This window comes from Mastigoproctus giganteus, chromosome 5 (genome assembly GCF_048544385.1).
Source record: "Mastigoproctus giganteus isolate SK-2022 chromosome 5, ASM4854438v1, whole genome shotgun sequence".
In the NCBI taxonomy this organism is placed as follows: domain Eukaryota; kingdom Metazoa; phylum Arthropoda; class Arachnida; order Uropygi; family Thelyphonidae; genus Mastigoproctus; species Mastigoproctus giganteus.
Genome location: NC_143579.1, coordinates 219,011,121 through 219,023,363, shown reverse-complemented (window position 1 = coordinate 219,023,363; position 12,243 = coordinate 219,011,121). Strand labels below are relative to the sequence as shown.

The 12,243-nt window shown below is 39.4% G+C and overlaps 1 protein-coding gene across 1 annotated transcript in view; it reads left to right on the top strand.

The window, feature by feature from the left end:
- The window catches only part of sud1 (Prolyl 3-hydroxylase sud1), a 153,243-nt gene that overhangs the window by 15,091 nt on the left and 125,909 nt on the right, over window positions 1-12,243 (top strand). The gene's annotated exons all lie outside the window — the stretch shown is intronic.

Here is a 12,243-nt window from a genome sequence, read left to right as displayed (position 1 = left end):
GAAAGTCTTGTCTGACAAATTTGATAGGATATTTATGATGTGGTTACAAAGGAACTGGATGCAAAAAATAATTTTGATATCATATACTTGGATTTCAGAAAGCTTTTGATACTGTTGCACATGGAAGACTGCTGTACAAATTGGAGCAGTATGGCATTAAGGGCAAGTTGATGCAATGGATAAAGGGATGGTTGAATGGGAGATGGCAGAGAGTGGTAATCAATGGATACTGCTCTATGTGGACTAATGTTATTAGTGGAGTACCCCATGATGACAGATGGACTAAGAAAATAACAGAATGGTACCCAAGAGGAGCTAGAAGAAAACCTGGAAGACAAAGGTGGAGATGGATAGATGAAACTCATGAGTTTGTGGGTAGTAAATGGATGGCCAGTGCTCAAAACAGAAGGAACTGGAAAGTTGCTGGAGAGGCCTTATCCTGCAGTGAATTGAAAAGGGCTGATGATGATGATGACGACGACGACCCCAGGGTTCGGTGCTGGGCCCATTGTTGTTTTGTGTATTTATTAATATATCGATGAAGGTATATCAGGCTTAATGTCCAAGTTTGCAGATGGCAGGATTGTTAATGATACACTGGGGTGCAAAATTTAAGGAACAGTCAGTTTTCACCTGTAGTTTCTCATAGGAGAGACCTGGATATGGGAAAAGCATACCAAAGGAACCTCATTAGGTACAGAAATGAAGGAAACAACACCGAAACAAAACGGTACAGAGGGACTTTATTCAAAAATGGCAATGCACTGGCTGCCATGATATAGATGCATCACTGAAAAGATGGAACAAAGGGAAGACGTGGTCCTCAGTAGGAGGTACGGCCACCCCTAATGTTGATGCAGGCTTTGCGCAGTTAGTAGCATTCACCGGTTACAGTATCATCTTCCAGTATCTGGAGTTGTGTACATCCATCCAAGATGATGCCTCCCCAGACGAGAACACCTTGACTGCCATATCGATCCCTTTCAGTGATGTTTGCAGGGGTGATACCATGTGCCAACCTCTCGCCAGATTAGCTGATATCCAGAATTGCTGCTGAGACTGAATCTACTTTCATCAGTAAAGAGTACCTTTACTACAAAACCTTTAGAAATAGTGTTGGTCCTTAGGTTTTGCACACCAGATAGTCAAGACAGTATTCTACTGAAACAGGATCTAGAAAAATTAGGTAGATGGGCTAAGAAGTGACAATTGAAGTTTAATATTGACAAATGCAAAGTACTGGATATGGGTAGCAGTAACCTAGGAGAAACGTACGAACTGGGTGGTACTGCACTCAGGGTCGTGAAGAATGAAAAAGACCTGGGGGTAATTGTGCAGGCGGATATGAAGTTCTCTGAGCAGTGCAGACGGGCTGCTAGAGCAGGTCATGGAGTTTTGTCAATGATATATGGAAATTTTGCTAGCAGAGACAAGGAGGTGATTATAGCTTTTTATAAGGTAGTGGTTAGGCCATACCTTGAGTACTGCACAGGTCTGGAGGCCTCATTTCAGGAAGGACGTAGAGTTGCTAGAATGAGTATAGAGAGGGGCAACAAGATTGGTGAGAGGAACAAAGGGTTCTCTTACCAGGAGAGGCTTAAATTCTGTCAGTTATAGCATCTGGAGACTAGACACCTGTGAAGTGATCTGATTGAGCTGTACAAGGCCTTGAATGGTTTGAGCAGGCTCAATGTTGATAGGATACTTCCACTTGCTGTAATTAAGAACTTGAGGGGGGGGGGGCATAGATTCAAATTGAGAAAGACAGTTGATGATGTGCAGAAGTTTGGCTTTAGCCAGTGGGTAGTTGATTGCTGGAACAGACTTCCATATGTTGTTTTGTGGAAGTTGATAGCCGTAAATAAATTTAAGGCTGAACTAGACAAACATTTGGAGTGACCGGATGGGTGAAATGGGAAGTGTTGTTTTTTTTTTTTTTTTTTTTGGCTGCTGCTGTATGAGCTTGCTTTCTTGCATCATGTGCCTCTGCTAATGCTAATTCTGGTCTCTTCCTTCAAATTTTTTTACACAGCCTTGTTAGAACTTCACTGTAGTATGTTTGATTGACAGTCTGAGTTGGTGGGACATATTCAGCCATAATAATTCTTTTAATATTGAAGAAAACAAGCACAGTTTCATTTTTGATTTTCACATCCTTGCTCTTTTTTGTCGGTGGGATTGTTGTTGTTGTCTTCCATTGCATTGACTTTCTTTTAGTTTTTGAGTTCTATTGGAATAGTCAGCTTTCATTGCAAGTAATTACAGTACTCAAAGGCTAGATCTTAAATTTTTTTCAAAACATCTTCACAAACTTGGGAGTCTTCCCACTTGATCTTCATTCAAAATTTTTGGCATTTGCTTTTCTCATGCTTAAATTTTTAGTTAAGATTTGTCCAACTGTTTCTTTGCCCATGTTGAGTTCTGATGTGGCCATTCTAATGCTGAAATGACAATCACTTCTAATCAGTGTCCTTACCTGGTATTCATTTTCATCAGTTTTCATGGATACCAGATGGCCTGGTTGTTCATCATCTTCCACATTCTCTCTTCCTTCTAAAAATCTTTTATGCCATTCAAACAAGCAAGCTCTTGACATAGTATCTTCCCCATAAACTTGACTTAACAACTCATAACTTTCAGTTACTGTTTTCTTTAGTTTTGTTAAAAATTTGAGTTTGATTTATTGTTCATTTCTTTGGTCTGTCAATTTTCCAGCAAGCTGTAAGAGCACAAGGTAATGAAAACCTGTCTGACTGCAAAGGAATGAGTATGTTGGAATGTAACTTGGCAGACAACTAGGGAAAGGCTCAAAGCCAACTACTGTGCCTTTGTTTCACAGATGGAACTTGGTTTGTAGTGTTAAATAACAAGGCTGCACACTCAGTCTCATTATTTAATAGCCATACCTTGTAAAAAAGAAAGAATTGGACATGTCATACCCTGTGCCACCCCTGCTGGGTTAAAATCTTTTTTTTAAGCCTTTTTTGAAACCCTGTAAGCACCCTCTATGATTCAGTCTTGTTTGTAATATTAATAATGGAAAAAAAATGCAAGAAATCACTTATAGTATCTATTGGTCATAAAAAGAAATGTTTGCCCATCCTTCTAATATCTAATAATTTGTACGATCCTTTAAATTTATTCACACTCATTTCCACAACACCAACAATCAATTACTTTCCTGCTGAAGGCAAATTTCTGTATATAAATAAATAAATAAATAAATACTCTTTATTGCACAATGGGAGAAAAATGAACAGTGCTGTTTTATAAGCCCTGTATGTAAGAAGGTCAGGGATTAAATTCTTGCCATCTATTCTGCTTCCATCCTTTTTAGTTTATATTTATGCTTTCTTGTGTGTGTGTGTGTCATCTGAAAAAGAATAAAGTTATCATCAGAATTCAGCTTTTCTTAAGTTGCTCAACCCATTTCTGTATGTATTTTATCACGTCCTCTATTTTATCACACAGTGTACTATGAATCGCTGTGTGATTACTTTCACCTGAAGCCTCTGTCCACTAGAAGAGTTATTGCTGACATCACCCTTCTAGCCAAAGTAATCACTGGATCTTATGAAGCATCTGCTATCCTTAGCAAAATCAACTTCAGTGCTCCTTGTAAGACAAGTCAGGAACCTTATACCATTTCGCCTTGACTCTGCCACCACGGGCTTTATGAAGTTCAGTCCACTGAACAGAATCAACAAATGACTCTCTCATTGACTTCTTTGACAACTTCCAATCACTGATGAGCTTCATCCACAAGTATGCCTGTTCTCTTGAACTGCAAAATGACTAGCTCTCATTTGTTTATGTAGTTTATTATTTGTTTTATTATTTTTCTTTTCTCTAACTAATTAATTTATTATTTGTTTTACCAGTAACTTAATGCGATCCACTTTTGTACATATGATTTTAATTTTTAAATCTATATCAATGTTTATCTTCCTGTTGGATTTCATATTATTGTTATCAGTTGTGTTCATTGTTCTACTCTCAGATACACTGTTAATGGTTACCTGTTGTGTATCTTGTTGTTAATAAAATAAAAATAAAAAATTTAAAGCCTAAAACACTCCAATCAGGTCTCCTTGCAGATGCCAAGTTTATAGAATTCAGCTTTTCTTTGTAAGAGAACTAGTTTCTGCCCTTATTTTGACCAATTTTGTTGCTGTTATTTATGTTCTTTTAAAAAAGTTGGTATCAAATTGTATACAGTATTTAAGATGTGGCCTAGCCATATAAGAATAATCGTTTCTTTATCCCTGTTAGAAAAAATTCCTGTATATCATTGGCAGAATTTAGGAGCTGTCCTAGCTGCACTGCCCAGAGAATTTAATGGACTGTTGTACAATTATCCCAAGTTTTTATCTCCTGCTTTGAATTTGGTGCTATCCAAATGCTATGTTATTCTAAGGTTACTGCTACCTAAATGCAGTACCTTTCATAATCAATTTTATACCTCAGTTACCATTTTTTAAATGCATCCAACTACTTTATGTAGATCTTGTTGAAGTAGCACATCCTGATTAATGTCATTAGCCACTCTATTAAGAAATATTGTTCAAGGTTTAGTCCTAAATGGTTATCAAATGAACTAATGAGACTCGTGACAGAGAAGAAAAATGCATGGGATGCATATAAATTATCAGGCGACGCAGATGCCTGTGGCAGATATAAGCTAGTCTGTAATCAGGTCACAAAGGAGGTTCGGCACGCGAAGGCGGATTACGAGAAATCTTTGGCAAAAGATGCTAAGAAAAACAGCAAGGATTTCTTTACTTATATAAACTCTAAAAGGAAGGGGATGAATATGATTGGTCCACTTGACATCGATGGTTCGACTGTTGATGATCCTGCTCAGATAGCAAACAAACTGAATGAGTATTTTGCATCTACATTCACACATGAGGAGTTATTAAGGTTTGAAAATGGCAGAAGGTTATCAAATTGTAGCAGGGTGCTTAATGATCTTGTAATAACTGAGAGCAAAGTGGAAGAGAAATTGTTGAACGTAAGAAAAGCACCTGGGGTGGATGGGATCTATCCAGTTATATTAAAGGAGGCGGCAAAGCAACTAAGCAAACCCTTAGCCATAATTATGAGAGCATCCTTGGACTCTGGGGAGGTTCCCACTGACTGGAGATGTGCAAATGTATCCCCAATTCACAAAGTTGGATCGAAGGGTGACACGAGTAATTACAGACCAGTTAGTTTAACTTCTGTTCCGGGTAAAATAATGGAGTCACTGGTTAAAGATGCATTGCAGGATCATCTAGACAAGACTGCAGCAATAATTCAGACACAGCATGGGTTTGTTAAGGGAAAGTCTTGTTTGACAAATTTGATTGGTTATTATGATGTGGTCACAAAGGAACTGGATGCAAAAAATAATTTTGATATTAGCATTAGCATTAGTAGAGGCATTTGATGCAAGAAAGCAAGCTTATGCAGCATCAGCCAAAAAAAAAAAAAAACCACTTCCACTTCACCCCTCTGTTCGTTCAAAATACCTGTCCAGCTGAGCCTTAAACTTATTTAGGCTATCAACCTCCACCACAAGGGATGGAAGTCTGTTCCACCAACCAACCACCCGCTGGCTAAAGGCAAATTTCCGCACGTCTATCCTACATCTGTCTTTCCTCAATTTGAATTTATGCCCTCTCAGGTGATTTTTCTGAGCTAGAGGAAGAATCCCATCAGCATTGAGCATGCTTAAACCATTCAAGGCTTTATACACCTCTATCAGATCACCTCGCTGGTGCCTAGTCTCCAGACACTGTAATTTGCAAAACTTAAGCCTTTCTTCGTAAGAGCACCCCTTTGTTCCATTCACTAATCTTGTTGCCCTTCTCTGTACTCGTTCCAACAGCTCTACATCCTTCTTGAAATGAGGCCTCCAGAAATGTATACAGTACTCTAGGTGTGGCCTGACCATCGCCTTATACAATGGAATAATCACCTCCTTATCCCTGCTGGAAAAATTCCTGTATATCATTGACAATACTCCATGAGCTACTCTTGCAGCCCGTCTGCACTGCTCAGAGAACTTCATATCTGCCTGCACAACCACCCCCAAGTCCCTTTCATTCTCTACCACTGTCAGTGTTGTACCACAGAGTTGATACGTTGCTCTAGGGTTGCTGTTTCCCATGTGTAGTACTTTACATTTGTCAATGTTAAACTTCATTTGCCACCTCTCAGCCCATCTCCTCAACCTTTCCAGATCCTGTTGCAGCAGCATAGTGTCAGTAGTGTCCTTGACAACCCTGCCAACCTTTGTATCGTCTGCAAACTTGGACATTAAGCCCGATATACCATCATCAATATCATTTATAAATACAGAAAACAATAATGGATCCAACACTGAGCCCTGAGGGACTCCACTAACAACATCAGTCCACGATGAGCAGTGTCCATTGATTACCACTCTGTCTTCTCCCCCTCAACCACCCCTTTATCCATAGCAGCAATTTGCCTCCAATGTCACACTGCTCCAATTTGTGTAGCAGTCTTCCATGTGCAACAGTATCAAAAGCCTTTCTAAGATCCAAGTATATAATATCAAAGTTATTCCCTGCATCCAGTTCTTTTGTGACTGCATCATGGTATGCAATCAAGTTGGTCAGGCAAGACTTCCCCTTAACAAAACCATGCTGTGTCTGAGCTATAACTGAAGTCTTGTCTAAATGATCCTGCAGTGCTTCTTTAACCAGTGCCTCCATTAATTTTCCTGGAACAGAAGTTAAGCTCACAGGTCTATAATTACTCGTGTCAGCCTTTGATCCTCCTTTGTGAATTGGGGTCACATTTGCACATTTCCAGTCTATGGGTACCTTCCCTGAGTCCAAGGAAGCTCTCATAATTATGGCTAAGGGTTTGCTTACTTCCTTTGCTGCCTCCTTTAATATAACTGGATAGATCCCATCCACCCCGGGTGCCTTTCTTGTGTTTATCTTCAACAGTTTCTCCTCCACTTTACTCCCAGTTATTTCAAGATTCTGTAGCTTACTGCTAGAGTTGAATACACCTCTGGCATTCCCCTCGCTGAATAACTCCTCATGTGTGAATGTCGATGCAAAATATTCATTTAGTTTGTTAGCTACCTGAGCAGGATCATCAACACTTGACCCATCAATATCAAGTGGACCAATCTGATTCATCCCCTTCCTTCTAGAGTTTACATAAGTAAAGAACTCTTTGCTGTTTTTCTTTGCATCCCTTGCCAAGGATTTCTCGTAATCTGCCTTCGCCTGCCTAACCTCCTTTGTAACTTGGTTGCATATCAACTTGTATCTATCATAGGCTTCTGTGTCGTGTTAATTTGTATGTATCCCATGCATTTTTCTTCTCTGCCATATGCCTCATTAGTTCATCTGACATCCATTTTGGCCTAAACCTTGAACAATATTTCTTAGTTGGTATGTAAAGCCTAGTAGCTTCCAAGATAAGTTCTTTGAATGCTTCCCATTTTGAATTTGCTGTTGGTAACATCATCAGTTGGTTCCACTGTATAGAATTTAAATACTGTCTCAATCCATCGTAGTCGCCTTGACGGAAGCAATAACCCTTCCCTTTACCCCTAATGGTAGTTACCTCTTTGAGTAAATCCCACTTCAGCACACTGTGATCACTGCCACCTAGTGGTTCATTTATCTGCAGATTCTTAATGCATGAAGAATCACTGCTGATAATCAAATCAAGAGTATTACTCCCTCTAGTTGCCTCCCGAACATGCTGATGTAGAAAACAATCATCCAATAAATCCACAAAAGCCCTGCTAGTGTGTGAGTAACCAGCCCCCAAAATCCAGTCAATATCTGGGAAATTAAAATCTCCCATTATAAGACACTCTGATTTACTGGCCCACTCTATTTCCCTGTACAGTTCCTTATTATACTCATCAGAGTCATTAGGCCTATAGCACACTCCTACTCTCAATTTTGATCTCCCAATGTTTATGTCACACCAAACTGACTCCACACTGCACTGTCCAGCGATGTCGACTGGCTTCACTTCCTTGGTTTTTATGTGTTTCTTAACTAATAGCATAACACCTCCCCCCTTCCTATCCTGTCTATCCTTTCTGTAGATGTTGTACTCCCCAAATTGCAGTTCCGCATCCCTTATATCTGTGTGACACCACGTCTCTGATATCCCAACAATATCTGCCTTCGATGTTTTGAGCAATACCTCAAATTCATCAAATTTATTTACAAAACTCCTAGCATTGGTGTACACGCAAGTATATCTGCACCTGTTTCTATTCTTAGCTACCCTAACACAACCCATGTGTTTACTTGTACCGCAATGGCTCCCAGCAGTCTCTGAAATACCATGCATCTTGTTTTTCAGGCTTCTGCTCATTCTAATAGAAGCAGTGCAAGAATCTCTTTCACCTCTGCCAGTGGCTACTGTCAATCTATTGGTCTTTGTCTCCCCCCAAGCTAGCAGTTTTCCGACCCACCTAACACTGCCTCGATAGCATCAGCAAATATTCTTGCACCCTTTCTATTTAAGTGTATCCCATCCCTGTAGAAGCAATCTCTCCTGTTAACAAGTACAGTCCAGGCTGAAAAAAATTCTACCCCTTGAGCCTTGCACAATCTTTCCAGGGCCGAATTGATCGACAAGGCTCTCATCATATACTCCCTCCTATCGTGTCTGGGCAGAATTGCAGACACTTTCAAATTCAACCCTAATTCTCGGCTTTTGTTCAACAGTGACCTGTACTTGTTAAGTAATTCTGCCGGTCTCCTACTCTTAATATTATTAGTGCCAACGTGTACAACTATATCACCTTTTGTGCCCTTAAAAGATGATATTCGCTCTACAACGTCATCAACCTTTGCCCCTGGAAGACATACCCTGGTCCTGTTCCACCTATCTTTTTTACAAAGCATGTTCATATTACTTGGATTTCAGGAAAGCTTTTGACACTGTTGCGCATGGAAGACTACTGTACAAATTGGAGCAGAATGGTATTAAGAGTAAGTTGCTACAATGGATAAAAGGATGGTTAAGTGGGAGAAGACAGAGGGTGGTAATCAATGGGTGCTGCTCTTCGTGGACTAATGTTATTAGTGGAGTCCCACAGGGTTCGGTGTTGGGTCCACTGTTGTTTTGTGTATTTATCAATGATATTGATGAAGGTATATCAGACTTAATGTCGAAGTTTGCAGATGACACAAAGGTTGGCAGGGTTGTTAATGACAGTCATGGCAGTGTGCTACTGCAACAGGATCTAGATAATTTGGGCAGATGGGCTAAGAAGTGGCAACTGAAGTTTAACCTTGACAAATGCAAAGTACTGCATATGGGTAGAAGTAACCCCAGAGAAACATACCAACTGTGTGGTACTACACTTAAGGTGGTAGAAAATGAAAAAGACCTGGGAGTAATTGTGCAGTCAGATATGAAGTTTTCTGAGCAATGCAGACAGGCTGCTAGGGCAGGTCATGGGGTTTTGTCAATGATATATAGGAATTTTGCTAGCAGGGAAAAGGAGGTGATTGTCCCTCTGTATAAGGCAATGGTCAGGCCACGCCTTGAGTACTGTGTACAGGTCTGGAGGCCTCATTTTAGGAAGGATGTAGATTAGCTTGAGTATGTACAGAGAAGAGCAACACGATTGGTGAGGGGAATGAAGGGATCCTCTTACCAAGAGAGGCTTAAGTTCTGCAAATTGCAGTGGCTGGAGACTAGGCACCTGTGCGGTGATCTGATTGAGGTCTATAAGGCCTTGAATGGGTTGAGCACGCTGAATTCTGATGGGATGCTTCCACTTGTTCAGATTACGAACCTACGGGGACGTAAGTTCAAATTAAGAAAGGACAGATGTAGAATAGATGTGCGGAAATTTGCCTTTAGCCAGCAGGTGGTTAATTGCTGGAACAAACTTCCATCTGTCGTTGTGGAAGTTGATAGGTTAAATAAATTTAAGGAGGAACTGGACAGGCATTTGGAGGGAATGGTGCGGTTTTTTTTTTTTTTTTTTTTTTTTTTGGCTGATGCTGCATAAGCTCCTACACTTGCTTTCTTGCATCACGTGCCACTACTACTACTACTATCCACCTTTCATAATCAATGTTATACCTCAGTTACCATTTTTTAAACCCATCCAACTACTTTATTTAGATCTTGTCCAAGTAGCACACCCTGATTAATGTCATTAGCCACTCTATCCACATTTGCACACTTACACATTAAACTTGACATGCCTTGTTCAGTATCATTAATAAATATTGAAATTAGTAATAGGTTCAATATCAAACTATGAAGAACTCCACTAATAACATTAGTTCAAGAAGCATGGTGCCCATTAATAACCACTCTGTCTTCTCCCACTTAACCATCCCTTTATCCACATTGATAACTTTCAGTCTTTCATGTGGAATAGTATCAGACTTTGTAGTGAAATTTAAGTATATTATTAGTATTAGAAGTGCCAGACGACGCAAGAAAACAAGCTTATAAAGCATTAGCCAAAAAAAAAAAAAAAAAAAAACCCCTTCTCATGTCAGCTGCCCATCCCCAAGTAGTTTGTCTAGTTCTTCCTTGAATTTATTCAAATTACCACTTCAAAACAACAGATGGAAGTTATTAGTAGTAGTGGCATATGATACAAGACATTGCACTGGCCACCCATGTCAACTGGATATGCTGCCTTAGATTTAATATGCAGGGTTATGCTCTTAGTTAAGAGCATAACCCTGCCCGCCCCTTCTGTCCTTTATATACACATTATATATGAGCTCTTTGGTGACTTAATCAGTACTTCAAATTCATCAAAATTTTTTACTATGCTCCTAGCATTGGTGTATGTGCAAGTATATATGCACCTATTCTTACTCTTAGTTACCCTAACACAGCCCGTGGATTTACTTGTTCCACGATGACCGACAGCTGCACTTGAAATCCTTGATACTTTGCTTTCCAGGCTGCTGCATCTTCAAATAGAAGCAGTGCAAGAATCACTTTCATCTCTGTCTGCGGCTCTAAGCTAGCATCCCCCCCCCCAAGCTAGCATTTTTCTGATCCACCTAACACGATAGGAAACGAACACATTCCCTAACACACACCGTCTGGAAGTAGTTTTCCTATTTTAAAACAGCAGGAAGTGGGGGCTAAACACCCTAAGACTGAGGCAGTCTGGAGGGTGTAACCTTAAGTAAATTTCAGTCGCAAAGGCATTATACATATGAACTCCAATAATCTGCTTTTAATAATGAGAAAAAAATAATCAATACATTGTTATCGACTTCTACTGCCACTACTGGTAACACGCACCATCTGTTTACCAAGAATGCAGGGAGAAACTGCGGTAGCAGGAAACGAGTTTGCCTGGTAAGTTTTCTTGAAGTTTCCAGTGGTTCTCATGTTGGCTTTCTTTACCTTTGCCCTGCATTCCTATCAAGATGATCCTGCATTACTTCTTTAACTATTGACTTATTTTCTCTGGCACAAAAGTGAAACTTTACAGGTCTGTAGTTATTCACTATGCACTTTTGTGCTTTTTTTTTTAAATAGTGGAGACATTTGGCACCTGCAATCAGTAGGGACCACCCCTGATTCCAAGAAGGCTTTCATAATTATGGCTAAAAGTTTGCTTAACTCTTTTGCTGCTACTTTTAACATATTTGGATATATTAAATTAGCCCCAGGTGTCTTATTTACTTTTAGCTGGTATCTCTCTCATTTTCACTTGTATGCCTCTTATTAGATATGCATCTGGTATACCCATCCCTAAAAGTTCCTTCACTTATGAATATAGATAAAAAAATATTTATATAAAGTTTGTCAGCAACTTGTGTAGGACTATTCATAGTTATTCTGTCATATTCAGTAGACCAGTGTGGTTTATCCATTTATTTTAATGTAATGTAAGCAGAGACTCTATTTTTTTTTTCTTTGCATTCTTAGCCAGAGACTTCTAGTAATCTGCATCAACATGCCTAACTTTCTTGGTAACTCAACAGCAGACTAGTTTATATTTGTAAGCTTTTGTGCTCCCTAATAATGTATAATTACCCCATGCATTTTCTTTTTCCCACTAATCTTATCAGTTCATATCACATCCATTTTTGCTATTGCTGTACACTTTTAAATCTGCTTGGTTACACCTGTTTTCACTGTGCACCACGTTGGATGGTGTATTTTTCCAGTGAAATGTTTTATTTATGAAATTGAGAGATGAATTCTGAGTGGACTAATGGAAGCAGCTTTATAATATGAGAATTTTTT